Source organism: Psittacula echo (assembly GCF_963264785.1).
Source record: "Psittacula echo genome assembly, chromosome: 10".
NCBI classification, from domain to species: Eukaryota; Metazoa; Chordata; class Aves; order Psittaciformes; family Psittacidae; genus Psittacula; species Psittacula echo.
Genome location: NC_137741.1, coordinates 12,757,937 through 12,777,234, shown reverse-complemented (window position 1 = coordinate 12,777,234; position 19,298 = coordinate 12,757,937). Strand labels below are relative to the sequence as shown.

The 19,298-nt window shown below is 38.9% G+C and overlaps 1 protein-coding gene across 1 annotated transcript in view; it reads right to left on the bottom strand.

The window, feature by feature from the left end:
* The window catches only part of SH3GL3 (SH3 domain containing GRB2 like 3, endophilin A3), a gene marked incomplete at its 3' end in the record, with an annotated part of 48,356 nt that overhangs the window by 23,732 nt on the left and 5,326 nt on the right, over positions 1-19,298 (bottom strand). The gene's annotated exons all lie outside the window — the stretch shown is intronic.

The following is a 19,298-nucleotide window of genomic DNA, read 5'->3' as shown; positions in this document are numbered from 1 at the left end:
GCCATGTATTCTGGGATCAAGAAAGCCCTCACAAGAACTGGTACATCTAGGAACATTTGAGCAATGACAGAACCCCCTGCTGATGTAGGAGTTTCAGCAGGCAATCAAGACACTTCACATAGATAATCCAAGATGTCTGTCTGTCAGCAAAAACTCACCAACTGATCAACCAGAGGTTCTGCTTTCAAATTAATGGTGTTAGAGACTCAAAACTATGCAGACAAGAATTTCCACTGATTGAATTCTTTTATGTGTATTCTGTACCACTTAGTGTGATGTCTCCTAACTTAAGTCAATTTGTATGCATAAGGACTGCTAAAGACCCTAGGTATACATCAAAATCTATCTAAACAATATAGCAGCATTCACTTAGGAAACCACATAGAAGAAAAAAGGAAAAGGCACAGAACCCAAAAACATGACAAACAGGGTTACTGAATGACAAGTGCCTTCTTTTCTTCAGGAAGGACATGAAAGAAAAAATATGAAGAGTGTGATTAGCAGAACAACCTGTATAATCTTGCTTAGTCTAAACAAAAGATTCTGTCATTTTGAGAGTACTAGCACCACAGAAATTTTTCAGAAGAGAAGGGCACACAATTTTGACAAAGCTAATGACTGCTTTCCATAAAGATCTGCCATACAACAATGCGGGTGTTGCACCATTTCTGTAAATTCCTTGCACCTTGGCAAATCTTTTTGCAAAAAAATAAACCAAAACAAAACAGATGCAAGTGTAACAGACACAAGTAATCAAAGGTCTTGATAGACCTGTGAGATTCTGTATATGTGCTTTAGAAACTCATTATCTCTAAAGAAAGCAGCAAATGAAGCAGCAACACCTCGTGCTCTAAGAGAAGATCTACAGCTGATAAGGTAAGATGAAGTGTCTGGCATTAAACAAGTCACCTGTAAAAACAGGACAATGCGCAAGTCATGGTCCTGCAGTTTACGAAAGTCAACAATAACATGTAGCGAAATATTATTTATGATGCAATTTGTTATTTGCTCTATCTGTTGGGGGAAAAAACCCCACCACCACCAAACAGCCAAAAACAAAAATCAAACCCCACCTCCCTTCTTTGACAGCAACATTCAGAATTTACCCTGTATGATTCCTAGGCTCTAATATATTCTTTTGTATGTAATTTTTTTCCATAATTTAGGGTTTGGTTATATTAATGTAGTAATGGAAACACCAGATATTAAATTACAGCTCTGATACTCCTTAGAGTTGTTCTACAAGAAGCCTGTGCCAGAAAGTGAATTCTAAGTAGGGTCAGGAATGCTGGGCACTTGCTGTTTCTTGGTCAACGCTCAAAATCCGGTACCCAGCTGATCCAGCCCGTACACGATCTGGCAGCCTTTTAAATTAACATTATTAACAAAATCCAGCCAAAGTATGTGTAAATATAGACTGTGTAATCTAGACTTACAGAGAAGTCTGCACAGTGAGAATGAGGCTGTCTCTTCCTCTGAACAAGCATGCTCTTTGAAGTCCTTAACATATTTCAGCATATTTTACTTTCACTATGAAATGGACAGTTTGACTCTGACACCCCAAAGGTCTCGAATCTCTCATTAAAAGAAAGTCCTTGTGCTGCTGATATTGCCTGTTTGCAGGTCTGCATTCCAGACTTCATGCTCTCAGCAAGAGCTACTTATTAGCAACTGCTATAGCTTTTGATGCTGTAGGAAAAGTGAGGAACAAATTGGTACAGATCGAACCACATATCCAAGCTGCTAATTCGCCAGCCATTTGGGGGGGGGGGGGGGGGGGGGAACTGTAAACCTAAATACTTGACTGAATTTGGGTTAAATTCACTTGTCCTTGGCCACACAGTAAACAAGTGGTAACTCTGAAATTAGAATGCCAGGGTCACAGATCTCTCCACCCTCAAGAACGATGTCTTCATACGCATTCTATATGTATTTCTGAAGAGGCAAAGCAAGTGAAAGTTATGTTTATGGGTTACAAATTGTGAGTTGTCAAGTACTGCAAAATCACCGAACTTTAGTTTAAGAATGTAATTTCAGATTTTGTCAGAGAACAGAATTAAGCAGTGAGTGCACAATCTGTGCAAGAAAGATATTTTTGTTGGAGATAGTCTGTTAGAAAAGTGAAATGAAGAGTGTTTATACCCATCTTCCATGTTCAAACTGATATGATTAGATGTTTCAAATTTTGAGTGACAGCACTTAAAATCTGCAAAATTAGATTGATTACCTGCTGATGTATGCAGTCATGGATTGCTCTAGTTCCTAAATATCTGTAACCTTACAAAAGGGAAAATACTAACAAAAAAATCTGCATTTGGTCCAAATATGCAATTATTTGTTAGCAGAATGTTGAACAGTTTGCTCAAGATTATATAAGACACTTCTGACTCCAGTTAGGAATTGAATAAATCACACGTTGTCCAGCTGAACACTTTTGTCTCAAACCCAAACTTCATAAAACATTCTATCAAAGCTACCTGAAACTGTACGCAAAGCAAGGAACAGGTAATGGCTCATTTTATACCTACACAAGTTTGACTCTGCAATTACAGGATTCACCTTTTTTTTTTTTTTCTCCTGTTTTTTGTCAATAATAGATCCTAACTGAATAAACTCTGTTAAAACGAAATTTAAAGAAAATCACAGGGTACTACAACACCCAGCTGTGGTCCTGATTCAGCAGGAGTAGCTTCCCACAGGAGTATTAACAAACTTGAGAACCTCCATAACGATCATAAGTTACATCACATGCAGGTACAGTGAGCAACATTTCAAAATACATCAGCAACCAAAGTGTTAAATACAGATTATGCAAGTAAATATACTTGCTTTCTTGGGCTGTTTGTGAGATTAAGGCACAATCAGCAGAAACAACAGCAGTATTTTTACAAGCTATTCCCTAGTTCAGTCACTTTCACCCTTTCTCTTCAGCCACTTCTAGCTTTTTTCTTTTTTTCTCTTAAATATAGATCCTTCAGAGCACCGCAACAGAACCATGCTAAGCCGGAATCTGCAAAATTGATGTCTTAGCAATAAATATGACACACAACAACAACATGCCATTAAACCTGCTGGTATGTGTCAAAGGTTCCATGCAAGTCAGCAGGTACAAGGACCAGCAAGTTTCCCCTTTGCCTCATAAATACAAGCGAGGGAAAACAAGAATAAACCAAAAAATGATAGAAAATGAAGATACAAGCAAAACAGTATTTGTGAAATAACTCAGGAGCTCAAGCGGGCTGGGATGGAATGCTACTTCCTATTAAGTTGACTATAATTTTGCTTTAAAAGAATAGAATTAATCAACAGCTATTATACGCATGTACATGTACATGCACACACCCACACTTTATCGCCTCAAGAGCCCAAGAGGTATTAGAGACCTGGATGTTTTTGAAAGCCCCACCAAGTGCTTATCTAAATCTCTAGGCATGTAAATACTTCTTAAGCGTCTAGCTCAAGAGACTCATCAGAGAAGCACACAAGACTCAATGCTGCCAAAATACAAGCTCTGTTTAATTTCAGATTCTAGTCATAAACAGCTGACAGCAGCTAAACTAACTACTACAGCATTATTATTACTTGATGCCTTCTTTTCAAGCAGTATTTTGTCCTTGTGTTTCTTCTAGCACAGCAAAGGCTTCCCTTATTTACCTTCATAAATAATGGCTGTATAGGCAGTGGGTATTTTCTTAATCTATGCATCCACAGTGTAGAACTATCCATATTCCTTAGGGCACAAATACAGTTTAGGACATCTTCTCTGTATGGTTTACAATTATCACATAGGAAACACTTTGGTAATTACTAATATTTGAACTATTGGTTGTCTACAGTGTTACTTATGCATGTCTGAACCCATCACTGACTTGTAAACTACCATGTATACGGCAAAGATCCATAGCATTAATACATTTCAAATGGCATTAAGAATTCTGACAATCAGCAACTAGTTTTCCACAAAGTAAGTATTTTTCCACAAAAATAAGCCATAAATATAGTAAGTTGAAAACTCTAGAAAGAAAGCAGGCTTGCACAACAGAGCTCAGATCAATGGCTCCTGGCTTGGAAGCACTCTGCCAGTATAAATGAACAGACACACTTTTGCAAAGAAACAGAATTATTATTTGTGAAGCAATGGCAATCCTATCTACCCAAAAGGCACATAATATAAAACTATAAACAGAAGTTTTCCACAGCATTCTTTTGTGCAATGGATTGAGTAATTTCTTCTGGGTGTCCCCTACCTCCCTCCTTTTGTTACCTCTCAAATCCCAGTCCTTTGTGCTCATAAAATTAGTTCAAGTTGGCACTTCTCTCACCTGTACCACTAGTGCCAGCGTTTGCAAACATGAAGTTTTGAAAGAAAACATGGCAGAAAATATTATTTTTTTAAAGGATAGTGTATTTAATGCTTCATAATCATTTACTTTGAAATCCTATGAAAAACATTAGCACCTTAGGTTTATGTATTTTATTTGTGAACCTGTAAGTATTTAGCTCTACTTTCAATAGAGGTTTGCTGGAATTTCTCCTTTCAGCTTGAGGATCCTAGTTTCAGAGGCTTTGGCAAGAGGTAGCCCATAGGCGTACCAGTCAAGCTCCAACAGCCAATGCAGTTCTGATACTGGAAAGGAGGCATAGGAATGAAACATGTCCCTGGCAAGAAGGGATGTAGCAATTCCCTAGGCAGCCACTGCCAGCTGCATTCCCAAAGCCCTAGGAACAATTAAGAGCTTGCTGAAGCTCTCAGTGCAAGGCTGAAGTATACACACTGCTTGTCTTCCTGGGAAGGAGACAGCAAAATTGATGCTCCTCTGTAGCATCAAGGTTAAATCAATACCACAGGTTCAAATACCAGGAACAAAGTCTGGTCTTTGTTAGAGTATCATCATATTCATGAAATTGAGAAATATAAGAGTTTGGCTCAGTGCTCAAAAACTGAAACAAGAAGCAGGGAAGGGGAGAGCAAGAAAATCACTTTACCACTGACAACTATTGTATTACACACAGCTCTATGCCAGGGGCAGGCAGCTCCATTAAGGCACTAAACTCCAGTGTCAGGTTTTCCTGGCAGTCCCATTTGCACGCTTACCTCACACTACAGTACAGAAGGGCAGAGCTGTCACTTTCTCCCATCTCTTGAGTATTTCTAGTAAGCTTGATAGGTTTTCTCTCACAAAAACATTCAGCCAGGCAAGCTTCCTGAGACAAGTTTTCTCCCCATCCACTAATCACTCGTACCTCTGCATTGCTTTTCAATTCAGTCAATTCAACTACTACTACTGCTTCCATTTGCTTTTTCTCCCAGTTGCTTCCCCCCTCCTTATCTCTTATCTCTGCCTTAAGTTTCTTTCTGTTTGCTTTGTTTTCTTCTGACACACACTACCCTCCATCCATGCAGTAAACCCTGCTCAAAACCTGAGCAAATCACCCACACACAGAGGGGAAAAAAGAAAAAGGCCAAAGAAAAAAAGAGCAGCAGCTTTTGTGCTGGCAGTCAGCAGCAGCTGCCAGCAAGGAGCTCAGAGCTCCTCAGGGGGAAAGAAAATAGGGGCAATTTCTTCCATTTTCTTCCAAACTTCCATATTAATTTTCTTCTGTGAATAACTCTTCAAATGGGTGGTTTCATGAACCAGATTCCAGGATATTGTGGTTTTAGATTTAAATCCCTCTAGAGTCTATTTTCCATTGATGCTAAAGCACTGCTCACACGCAAAATATTGACACTGCTGAACCATGGAAATTCCCAAAGAAAATAACATTTTTCTACTCAAGTCAGTGGGACAAGGATGGAATAAAGAGGCAACAGTGTGAAATACAAATGTTGGCCCTGATCACAGTGAGGCATTTGGTCTTATCACCATACATTTATCATCTCCATCTTACATGGTGCAAAAATAAAATCACCAGCATAGCTAAGGCCAAATGACCCATCACAGCGCTCAAGCAATACTCCCTGCTGCAAAACTCGTGGCTTCAGATGCACATCAGAGAACTGCTTCTGTCTGACAAGTCTGGATGTGAGGTAAAGGACTTCACTGTAGCTTCAGACCAAGACTCAAAACCAAGCCTAAATGAAGAAAGTTGGCTTTCCCCCCTGTAGACAAACAAGGAAAGCCTACTCACTGGCTCTGCATAGGACTTCTGGTTTTTTATGGTTTGTATTTTCTATTAACCTTACAAAAACAACTAAAGATTAAAGCCAGGGCAGTGAGGTATGTTTTTGTTTTCTGAGGCTGGTTCCATTTTGGTTTGGGATGCACATGCATTCATAGGGAATTGAAAGCAAACTGAGTATTGCTCGGCTACCAGTCTATAAGCAAAATGGGTCAATTGCTATTTCTAAACTTCTTTTAAAGTTCTTTTTTCTGTATCTTCTTCCTACACAGTGTATTGCCACTGAAAATCCAGCAATACCATCTCCTATAGCTGCACACAGGCCACAATCAGTAACACTAATGAAGGTGACACAGGAAGTGCAAGAAGGTTAAGTGCCTTGTTGTTGTGGTGCTGTTACTGTTACATGGTTTCTAATATTTCCAAACTCTGTCTCTTTGGGGACAGCAGATTGCCCGTTGCTCATTTCTCCGTTAGAGCTATGTTCAAGTTTAGTCAGCCAAATGTGCCTTTGTAACTTTGGAAATTCTACACATTCTACAGCAGCATCTTTGCCAGAAAAAATATTGCTCTTACTACAATTTCCTTGACATACTGTAACTAGAGAGGAACTGAACTAACTCGTCAGAACCTATTATTACAGACCATACGGATATCAGTTTCCATCTGTACACACATCTTTCATTCCCATGTGTACAAGTCCTGGATAGGCTATTCGTTAACAGCAGAAAACGGTTAACTGCTGCCTCAACTAGCCTGGAGGGGAGGGGTTGATTCCACCTAAAAAAGGTAACAAACAAAGGAAGTGTCATTATTTAAATAATTTGGTATGGGTTTTTTTCCTATGATCAGGGAAGGATCACATGAAGAGATTTAAAAGTACAGTAGGGAGTAGAGAGGAAAAGAAGGCTTTTCTTCTTCAGTGTGTTTATTTTCTGCATTTGACAGTACCTTCAAGTAACCCAATTGTTTTCCCACTAGCATGATACAAACGTTCCATTGCTAACCTGAGTATGAATAGAAAGTTTATGGTTCATTTTCTTTTTTAAATTACAATGAATGTATATAAATCCAAGGAAACCAGGGAAGCTGGATTATACAGATTTTTTTAATAGCTTTTTTATATCTATTCATACTGACAGAAACTAAGCTCATTTAGAGCATACTTCATTATATTTAAGCCTATTTTTAACGCAAGTTCACCGTGTTCAAGTAAGTCAACTCAAGTTCAAACAGCACAAAAGATAAAGTAACTTTGCTTTTACCTCTAAGGTCTTTCCCACCTCAGAATTTGATATAGATTGATATAGCCTTGTCAAACTGAAATAATGGCACCCATTGATGTAATGCCATGCCCATTAGACATCTCTAGTTTCACATCTTAAGATTTACAGTCACACAGTGAGATCCTGTTGTGCTTTGCACTGAGGAATGAAGTTTCTTCATCATTTAAAGACAAACTGATAGCTTACAAAAGGAAATCCTATTGACAGGACCCTCACCAAGTTTCTTATCTAGATAGTTTTATGAATGGGGGCCTCCTGGAGTTGCTCCAAATGCACTTGTACCCTCTTTTCCTTTGTCATCAGTATATGTTGGTCCTATTAAACAATTCATAAATTAAGTCATGTAAAGATAAAATTTACCAGCAAAACATCTAATCATGATGTTAGCTCCAGTGTTAAGCCCAGTTCAGAGGCCAAAGAACTGTCCAGCTATGGTTCTGTTTTGTTGCATAAGTGTCAGGAAAAAAAACATATTTCAACAGCTACAAGCAGTGCCTCAATAAATTGTCCAGAGAATTTATACTTAGGCAGGAAATGAAACATTTTAGAATGACCAGTTACTTTGTCCATGTACAGATGATGATAATAATTCATCCAGCCTTCCATCTTTAATATGCTCTCCCTCAAACCAGCCTCTCCCTGCCCCTTCTTCTCTCCTCCCCTGCTAGTCTGTTTGCTGTTCCCAGCAAGAGCTGCATATACTTTAGCTCTTTTCAGTACTCTGCTCAGGAGGCACTATCGGTACGCTCATGTTCTTTTATCAAAGTACAAGACTGGTTTATCCTGTTAATTTATATAGTCTCTAACTCAAGGTTGAAAGAATGAAGAGTTCTAGGACAGAAACACTGCAGCAAAGATCCAGAGAAGATCATGTACTTGCTGTTATTTTGAGAAACAGATAATAATGAAAGGAGGGGGAGAATGAGGGCATCAGCTAGGAAGAGATACAAGTACCTTTGCTTTCAAGGAGAGTTTGCTTTAAAAGCTACTTTCTATCAACTTTGTTTTCTATCAGGAAGATATGCACTGTTCATGACTCTGTCTCATTAAATTCGACCTTCTACCTTTGAACTGCAAAATCACTTTCCCATGGACACTTGAACTTAAGAACACAACAGATAAGTGTCACCAGTTATATTAACTGTGAACAGCTACTTGCCAAGGGGCTTACAGAGTGCTGCAATGCCAGGTTCAGAAAATGCAATACCGTGAGCTCTAAATCATCTGCAGGAGTAAAGGTCTCCAATTAGAAATCTGTCACTTAGACAAAATGTCATCAGCAGGTATTAAAGCCTTCAATTTTTAAACAGGACTTGAGTCTCTTCCTGCCTTCAGATCTGTCGGCAGCAAAACACTTTTTGATTTAAGCTCCAGGTGAGACTCTACAGCTCTAACAAGGTAAGATTACTTGACAAATACACAAGCTAGAAGCATACAGACTGTTTAACGCTGCTCTAGTAGGAAAGTTTAAAGGAACGTATTCCACCACTTCTAAAACCTAAAAGGCTAGAGTCCTTTCTCTTACAATGCGCACACTAGTGGTTAGAGATAATTTTCTTTACTAAGCTTCTTTGACAGAAAATATTAAGCAATCAGTAGCCATATTCAGATAATTTTGGCAAGACCCCCAACTGTAGTTGTAAAAGCAGTCTTTTCTTTCTTTCCCATAACGTATAGCAGCTTTCTCAGCTTCCTAATTACACACATTTTCTTTATTCTTTTTAACCACAGAGAGCTTAAACACTGGCTGCTGAATAACGTCAAAACAAATGTGTGTTGTATGTTTAAAGGAAAATAGACCAGCTGCCACAAAGCAGAAGCTTGATTCCAGCAACAGAGAACTAGCACCACATCTCATCTGCAGAGAGGCCTGCAGTTTGCTATTCCAAGCCATGCTGGCAAAGGAGTTGAACTCCAACAAAGAACAATTCAAACACAATTCTTCTCCCACTGCTCCCCACAATCTCTTACAAATGAGCTGGATCACCCAATGATTAATGGAGCTTGTTATTAACTTACCCAGATAATCTGCTATAATTATACCATTACCGTGAAAATGGCCTTTTACCTTTGTCTCCTATAGGCTCTTAAACCAGCTGAATTTGGGCATAGCCACTGCTCTTAGAGCTACAGTTCTGAGATATATAATGATCTGAAGCCTTTCCTTTGGACATAGTGATCCACCATCTCAAATGCTTTAAACTTGAATTCCATATTAGACTTGACATCCTTCCCAGGTACCTAGGTAAGCTTTCTCAGTGTACCCCAGCAACACCGCAATTGTCACTTCATATGCTTGACGATGCCAGTGGGATGAAAAAGCAAGCAATGCAGGCTTCACATAGGCATTTCTAAACCACAGTGCTTTTATTCTCAGTGCCCTTTGTCAGCTACCGAACTTTGGAGGCAGCAAAACCACTGAGAAGTACATTCCAGAAAGTCAGTCCATCCCATTACAGTTTTTCAAGATTTCTAAATGCCTCCTACTCCTCCTTGCCAGTAAAACCAACTTAGCTGTGGCAAAATGCAGTCCCTTTCCAGAGTACAAAATCCTATCCCTAAACAAAGGCTTCATGTCCTTATCATTGTACAAATCACAAAGCTGCAGAAACTATAACTCATGCTTTTTCCAAACTTGTTCCAAATCTCTGCACTGAAAGGTTTCAGGCTGTCCTTTGATGACTTCTAGCTATGGTCCTTCCAAGTAGCACTACATGACCTTTTCCTACTCACCTGAAATGTTCAGGCAGAACATAAGCAATTGTTCTTGACAAGCCCAAATAAATACAGCTGTTAGGCCAGTATTTCTATATTACAAAATAGCCATACCAGTTTGATAACCATAGCTTGTCTTCATTCACATCTAAAAGACCAGTAAAAAGGGACAGTAAAATACTGAACCCATAGATAAAAGAGGCAAATCATACAAATCAAACAGATCATTAGCATGAGATGGAGTATAGAGCAATACTCAGCATGGTGTCTATGAGTTTAAATTAAATATATACAGATACTGAAGAAAAACAGTATCATGGACAAAGGACAGTCTTGTCCATATATGAATAAAGTACAAGACTCCAGACTCTATAATGTGATTTTGCATTTCTATAGAGAGTGACTCATTTCGCACCAGGCAGTGACACGTCACAGTATTACTGAGCACTTTAGTCAAACTTCTCTGCTAAAGCTATTCTTTAGCACATGCATTGTACAACAAAAACTACTTTGTATTGCAAAACCTTGAACACTTTCCTGACAAACCTCCACTGTTTCCCAAAGAACTCAACACTGATGCCTACACATGCATTTATAAATTAGTAAACTGAAAGTAATCATTATTGTACACATCTCAAAAAGGAAAACATCTTTGTAAGATTTCAAATGTAATAAACTAACTGATCTAAATTTTTAGATGCAGACACATTATTTGCTCTGCAAACCTATTTAAAATTCTATGTAATAAAGTGTGAAACTCAAGCCTGTCCACTTCTCAGAAGATACAAGTGCTTTTAATGAGAAAACCTGATTACCCTGAAGTCTCTGGCAAAAATTCAATCAAATTCATTGATGTGATATTTCATGTAGCCAAAACATTAAACCATAAATCTCAACGCAGATTTCTAAATCTAAACAAAAATCACTTTTACTTCAGTATTTAATTTTGCAAATTTAAAATATTGTTCCCTAATCTGTTTAAAATCTTCTTGTTTGTGGAAGTGATCATATTTTAAAACCAAAAGTTAATACCCTTCCTCACTTTTCCAATTTCAGAGTCCTCACTCAGTTCCAAACTTCTGTTAAAAAAAAAAAAAAATTAATTCTGCATTTCTTTGAAAAGTAGAATTTGGAAATTTTTATTCCAAACTATGACCTGTTTGCACTTGCTTTTCTCAGTGTATTCTGGCTGGATAAGCATGTGCATGAGCACTGCAAACAAGCAGTGGTGGCGAGTGCATGTGAGACTCAGTGCTGGGTACATGCCCTGCCAGAACCATTTCCTACCTCAGTGGAGGCATCTTGTTTCAGGTATAACAACCGGGCAATATATCATCCCTCTCATCTGCATGGAGAGGAGCTAGAGCTGTGAATGACAAGTTACACGCAAAGTGAGTTCCACTGCCTGTTACCACATTAACACTCCTTCCTCCCTCCACAAGCTCCCAGTGCAAAAATTCCCTTGGCAGAAATACAATCCTGATTTGGCCTTAAAACAATCCCTCTTTCTAAAGTTGTTCTCTGTGCTTGTAAGGAAGGTGCAGCTTCCTTTTGACATTCTCATATATGCCTGCTGCAAAGACGAGAAAGGGTGATTATGCTATAAAACAATAGCCTTAAAATCAGAGATTTAAATAACCCCCTTTACATGCTTCCTTTCCAAGTAATATGAGGACCTCTCATATTATCTTCTTTCTTACTCCAACTCTTGTGTGATTTAAGATGTTGCTCTATCAGACATCTCTCATGACTGAATTTAGAGATTGCTTTTACAGATGCTAACAAAGAATTGTCAAAGTGGCCCCTTATGCCATTCTGGTTTGCCCAAAGAGAACTGGGAGAACATAAAAACTTGTATCACATTTATTCTTTACTGGTTAGCTTGCCTCTTGCTACCTCTAACATCCTTTTACAACTCTATCCTCACTTTTATTGCTGTTCTACACCATTTGTCACACTAGTGCTTACTCTAATTGACCAGAACTTCCATCCCCCGATACTCCTCACAGCTGAAATCAGGCACTCTCCTCCAATAACTGTATGTTTCCCCCCAACCTCCTTCAACAGCATTTTCAGTTTTCCACTGAAGTCAGACTGAAGACTCTCAGATGTCATTGTGTAAGCACTATCACCCAAAGGATTTGTAGGTTATGTGCCTTGAGGTGCTGCTTTGACCAGGAACATTCCTTTTACCTACATCCAGGTTGGTAACTCATGAATGGTAACAGTGAATGAGTGGTAACTCATTCACTCTGTTCGGACTAGAGGCTTGCTGGAATAGGGATAGATCTTTTTGTCTCCTTTGTTTGGCCTCACATGTTTATCATCATAAACATAATAGTCACCACTAAACCCAGAGGGAACTGGGAGCAGAGATCTCTCTGGCTAATCATTCAGAACACCAGTGAGATACAAATCTCTTACAAAGCATAGGTTATTCTATGCTGAATGTGAACAAAACATTCTAGTATTCATTAAGGTATTTTTCCACAGCTGCTTAGCCTTCTCCAAAACCTTTTCATCCCTGTTGAGACATTCCCACCACTTCCCTTGCACTGGTACTAGCTCTCATGCGACTATGCTGTGAGCTGCTTCAGTGAGTTAATCCACCTGAAAGCTAATCACACATTTGAGCTGGGTTAGTTTTCAGATGGATAAGCTGCCTCTATCAGCTTAGTGTGTGATCACACAAGCACCAAAAGCTGACTCAAGGAAGTGGGCAGGACCTTACTTAGAGGGTAGAGTGAGGGTACGATGGCCTAGATTTAGGGCAATGCAAGTTGCTATGCAACTGCATCCTCTGCCTGATGGCATCCAGCTGTTAAAGCTGATTGCATAAATATAGTACTTTATACTACCCTGTCCATTCAATACCTGTTCATTTCTGTCCTCTTCACATTACATCTAGCAATTGTCACTCGGCCGACTGAAAATCTGTACTTTATCTTATTCTAAAAAATATTGGCATATTGTCAGTCACAGTTCTGGAAGACTGCACTACTCTGATTCATAGCTTCCAAGAAGAATCTATTGCACTTCACCTCCCCAGAACATTATCTGACCAGTTCCTCACTCTTTTCTCAGGCTAAACTACCCTTGCTTACTCAGAAAGATAGCTCCACTGGCTCTCGTAAAAGCTAACGTTAAATACATCACCAATCATAGCCCAGGCCTGAACTCTGGAGGGTTTAGCGCCAGCCTTCAGCACATGAACAGTCCCAGACATATAGCTGTGCAAGCTCTTCAAGGCTTCATGGAACCAAAGCCCACTGTTATTACCCTGTAGCTGGGTCCTGTATGAAGTCTGACTTGGTTAGAGCTCTTACAGAATAGCCAATCACAGTATTTTTCTGTTAAAGTAAGACATGCTAGTGTTGTGACTTTTTTTACATCATTTGAAATAAAAAATAACTAACTCCTAGTTCTACAAATAAGAGATCAATCAACACATAAATCATAGCTTGCATGTGCCAAAGATGCAATTGAAATCCTTAAAACATTTAAATATCTTTTCTTCTTGAAAACACTTAACTGCACTGCATAATTCATGACTATCCAGTTGCCTTCCTGCATTTTCCATGACCAGAGACTTCTGCTTATTAGATGGTTTTATTGAAAACCCATTTAAATAAAAATCAGCTGTGGTCTAAAACTGAAGTTCAATTGTTTGTCTGTTTGTGTTTGTGGGGGTTTTTCATTCATTTGTTTTTTTAAGTTTGACTACACTTGGCCTCCTCATCAGGACAGCAAGCACCTACCACCTCCTCCTAACTTTATGCCTTAAGCACATCCTCAATGCCCACACTTTTAAGATCACTTATTCACAACTGATGTCAGAGAATCCTGTTAAAGCGAGGGCTAGGAAAAGGTCAGGTCTTTTTATTCAGTTTTGGGGCTAATCTAATTCTGATTTATATAAAGTCAGAATATACTTACATCATCTTCACTGAAAGTCAGACCAATCTCATCATACATTCAACTCCTTAAGCAGAAAATTTGAGCTTTAAAAATTACCTGGCAAATATTTTAGAGCACCAATACAGGCCAAACACAGGAGAAATAACATGAACAAGACAAGGGCATTTTAAATAGTTATTTACAGCTTTAAGGTCAAAGCTTATGTATTTGGGTTCAATATTCTTAAAGTAGTCTAAGCTCAAGAGCTGCTAAAACTAAAAGATATACTGCAAATAATTAGCAGTACCATTTCTAGTTTTTAAAAGCTACTATACAACTATATATCTATCTAAAGTAAAAACTTCCTTGGCAGCACCATAGTTTAGTGACAGCTTCAGTGACTCCATTACCAGTGAAAAATGTAGCCAAGATCATCCACTACTGAGACCCAGGTGAGTTGTACACATGAGGAAGCAGAACAAGGCTGTCAGCCTATTCTGTATACAGCCTGACACGCTGACAGCTAAAATCATAAATTTTGGTTGATTTGGTTCAGAATTAACTTCACGCCACATTAGCATACTACGGCTCATCACTACTTCAGCATAATATCTATCAGCAAGCCTACCTTGCATGCATATAAAGTGATAAACAATCAGGTTATTGCTTCTTCAGAAACTCCTTTCCACCAGGCAGCAATTGTTACAGAAACCCATTCCCACCTAATCAAGTTAAGAGATTTGTCCTTCAGCGTTATTAAACTATTGCTTACATTTACAGTACTTACACTAGCCTTGCGGATTTTAAGTCACTATAAAATAGAATGACAACTCTTTCTCTTACCCTTTTTACTGCACATTATTTTGATTTAAGTGGCATCATTCCACCTTTTCTGAGCAGTCAGTCCTGTAGTTTCCACTGCTTTTAACACATTGTGAAACACCCACAGTATTTTGCCACTCAGGCAGTCCCTGCTACTTGCTACTGAAGACAATCTACCTGTTCCTTTTGTATATGGATTGCACACTTCCCTTTGAACCAGCAAGATTTTTTTGTCTTCTCTGCTTGAGAGGTTTCTTGTTTTGGTTGGGTTTTAAGGCGTTTTAGTCAACAGTATTCTCAAGCCTTTAAGTTCACATTCAGCATAGGACCTCTGTGAAGTAAGGTGCCTCCTGTTTCTGGGTCTACTACAAATGCAACTGACTTTAATGGTGTTACAGTCTCATTACTCAGTGTTTTTATAAAAATCCAACAGCTCTGGAGCACTGCTGACTGGGCTGGATTCATGCAAGGCCCTTAGCAACAATACCCATGGGAAAAACAGAAGGACTTAAGATCTCTTACTTTCTTTGCTACTGCAACCTGTGCTCACCATGAGTTGTAAAACCTAAACAGAGCAAACAAGTCTCAAGCACTGTTGTATATCTGGAAGTTTTTCATAACCCGTGCTCCTTTCATTGACTTAATAGAAAATGAAAAACCCAAGTGTGAGTGGAAAAAAATAAAAATACAACCCAACTTTCATCCCTGTGTTCACTGTGACTAATCTGGAGAGGAAGTCACTGTGTATTTTTGCCTTTCTTCATAACTCTATTTCACAACATACTAGTGGTTTTAGGCAGCAACACATTGTAACACACAATACCACAAACTAAAATGCAGTTGTGGATAACAGGGCTTCCTAGCCACACTTCTAAGACAGACATGCACTGTCCTGACCCTCCACGAGGTACAGTTCTCTTTAGTGCTAACTGCAGCACTGCGAAAATGCACCACTGACTTCACCCATGGGGAGAGAAAAGAACTTCCCTCAGCATGCGCACGTAATTGTCTGCATTTCATTGTTATCAGCAAATCACAGCATGGTTTGGGTTGGAAGGGACCTTAAAGCTCGTTCAGTTCCAAACCCCTGCCACAGGCAGGGACACCTTCCACTAGAGCAGGTTGCTCCAAGCCCCATCCAACCTGGCCTTGAACTTAAATATCCCTGTTTAAGTTTGAACCCATTACCCTTTGTCCTATCACTAATGTTGCCATTTACTATGCTTTCTTGGAGTGGTTCCTTTGTTTCCTTTTCATTATGTAAAACTATTTTAATTACACAAGAAGTCAGACTCTATTTTCAACTGAGTGTATGTCTGACTTGACGAGAAGTTACAGTCTTTGGTTAGTAATTCACTGTAACAGGGTTTCTTCCCTGTCATCACACACTCATCTACTGTGACTCAGATGCCAAGCTGACAGGTGCCACATTCTCTGCGGGAAAGAGAAAGCGTCCCCATGCCTGTGGCATTCTCTGACCATGCAGATGGCGCAGGCACTGAATTTTACTTTCTGGCTCTCTCAACAGAACTGCGAAAGGGAAATCCATGCTCTTGAATCAAAAACAATGACTTTTTGACCTCCAATCCACATCTCATTTATGGCACTAAGTAATTTTTTCCCCCCACACTTACTTTCTGCTGGGGAGATATCACTACCTGAAAATCCTGGTTTCTAAAACTCAGCTTGCCCATTACAGAGGGGTATTAAAAACAGTAATGGGAAGTGAAAATACCATGTTCAGCACTGCTGAACTTTAAATCAGTGGAATTATACCATATTTATGTGCAATCTTTAATCCCAACTCATACCTACATTTTGTATTTATGAATACATCTTATACAAGATAAAAGAGAATAAAAAAAAAACCCTAAACACAGTTAATATAACACGGTTCTTCTAAACACTTTTCAAACCCCAAAAGTTTGAAAGCAGAATTTCTAAGGACTGGGCATTGCATCTATAGTCTGGAAATACACAATCTACTCTTGGTCTTGGCACTGATCTGCTCCTTAACCTTGAAGTCACATCACCTTCAAGTACCCTACCTGCATAATAGGAACCGTGAGACTTACCTGCATTTGCAAAGCACTCACCAGGGAATAAAGGGGCTCTTACTACCCAGGACCTTGGGTTTAATATTTTATTTTTGGTTTGCTTGTTTAAAAAAAAAAAAGTTTAAAAATATTTCCCCCACTTTTTCACCTCAGATCTGTAACCTGACTGCACAAGAACAGAAACACTGCCAATCATAGACAAGGGAATTTTAGTACCCCTTGATTTCCTTTCCTTGAGTCCTGGATTCTTATAATCATGTTCAGTTCCTAACCAGGCCAATTTCACTGCAGTTGTTGCAGTTCATTAAACACAGGTACAGTATCAAAAGTGTAATTTAATTAGGGTACTCCAGAAACAGAATTAATTCTTGTCAGACGCTTGGCATTGTCCTTCGAATAGAAAGCACGGAAGGCCAAGTTATTTTTGTGTTTCACATACACAGCTGCCGATACTTGAGATGTTGCAGGAAATTACCTGGTATATTCTCTCATCAATGCACATAACTCTTAACCTTTAGAAACATGTACACAGTGATAGCACACTAGGGCTCTAGAAAACAGAATTCAAGGTGTTATCTAATTTCATTAGCCCTTTTCCAACTGGAGCTGTTAAAGGCATTGTTAAAACCTCCATCTTCAACTCCCATCAAGTCATAAAACTCCAGCAGTGGGTTCCTTTCCATGAACAGGAAAGAAACTAACAATAACAGCACTGTATAGAATTAGACTGTGGCAATATACTGGGGTGAAAGTGGCATTAACAAAAATAGAAGCCTTTTATTCTTAACAGTATCATTACAAAACAAAGTTTGGGGTTTATAGGGTTCTTACTGAATGTATGAAGAATAGGACACATTTTGTAACTTGAATTACATTTGTGCTTACAGAAAGTGTTGGTGTTTGGGGGGTACAACAGGCACAATGTGGTATTAAAAACTTCTATTCTGCAGCAATAGTTTGTTCTGCAACTGCAGCTATTTTGTGCCACTAAATATATACAACTTTCTTATCTTAACAGGAAGGAAGTACTTGGACTGAGGTTTTTTTAAGCCAGATCTGCTCTGTTTCACAGTTATGCTGCACATTCCTATATAAGTGGTCTTGCATAAAGTCATCCCAGATTTCTATCAGTATAACTAAGCAGAATTTGTCCTCCTATATGAATATTCTAAAGCATGCCCCAAATTGTGTATAGGAATGCAACTTCCTGGTAGAAATGCATCTGCTCAAGATACTTAAGCAACTTCAAGTAATACTTAGCAAATGGTGCTGAAGAAAATCTTAATGCAATACTGTTGCTCTGCTTCACTCACCTATTTGTTTTTCAGCATTGCAGGACTCTCAAGAGACTGCACTGCACTGTATTACCCAACATGTGCTGCAATGACTCAGGCAACAGCATGAGTTAAGGATGGAGTGCCAGCTCTCACACGAACCTTCAAGATGCCTGTGCAGAACTCTTCAGCAAAGCCAAGAATCTATAAAAGGAGATGCGCTCAAGGAGAAAGTTCAGCTTCCATTCCATTACACTATACTATTTTCAATTGCAATACCATTCAGACTCCTATATATAAATATTTTATGTGTAAAATATAACTAACCTCCTTCCAAACTGTAGCTGCATCTCTGCTATATTCTCAATTCACAGCATTATCATGCTTCTATTGCAGGCTTTGAAAGCTGCGTTGTTGAAGGTTGCAGAGGCATATGATTGCTATCTTCTGCTGATTTGTATGCTGACTGAAGCACTCAAAGTTTATTTTTCCTACATTTATGCTCTACTGGGAAGGTACTTAGCAGGTGATAAACACAGCTGAAAATATAACCATAAACCTAAATCTTGAGAACTAGTTTCCCCCTCCTCCCAACTTCATTTTTTAGCACAGAAAATCACCTCCATGCTTCAAGGAACTGTCTTCCTATTTCCTACCCATTAGCCCAGCAGCTGGGCCCCAGGAAGCAAGCTTCAGCATAAGCAGGATGGGCTGCACAACCAAAAGTCAACCATGTAACTCAGAAGCAAGTTAGACGTACTAATGCCAAAGGAAGAGGGTTGAAGTGTAGATTAGTGTCCCCTTACTGCACAACCACCAAACAAGAAATAAAGAACCCACACACAAACCCCCCCCAAACAAATACACCACAAACCAGCAAATCTTCAAAATTTACACAAACCTTCAGCCTGTCCTCACACCAGCTTAGGAAGATGAACAGTGCATAATGTACATTATAGTTGTTATAATCACTGGATTGCATAACAACAGTCTCAAGTCATGACACAGGTACAAACAATACTGTCTAATTAAATACCTACATATACACAGAGGATAAAGGAATGTTATTTTTTGTCCTGGCCAGTGGCTGGGGGTTTACTCTCCTCTCCAAAACATGTATAATTATC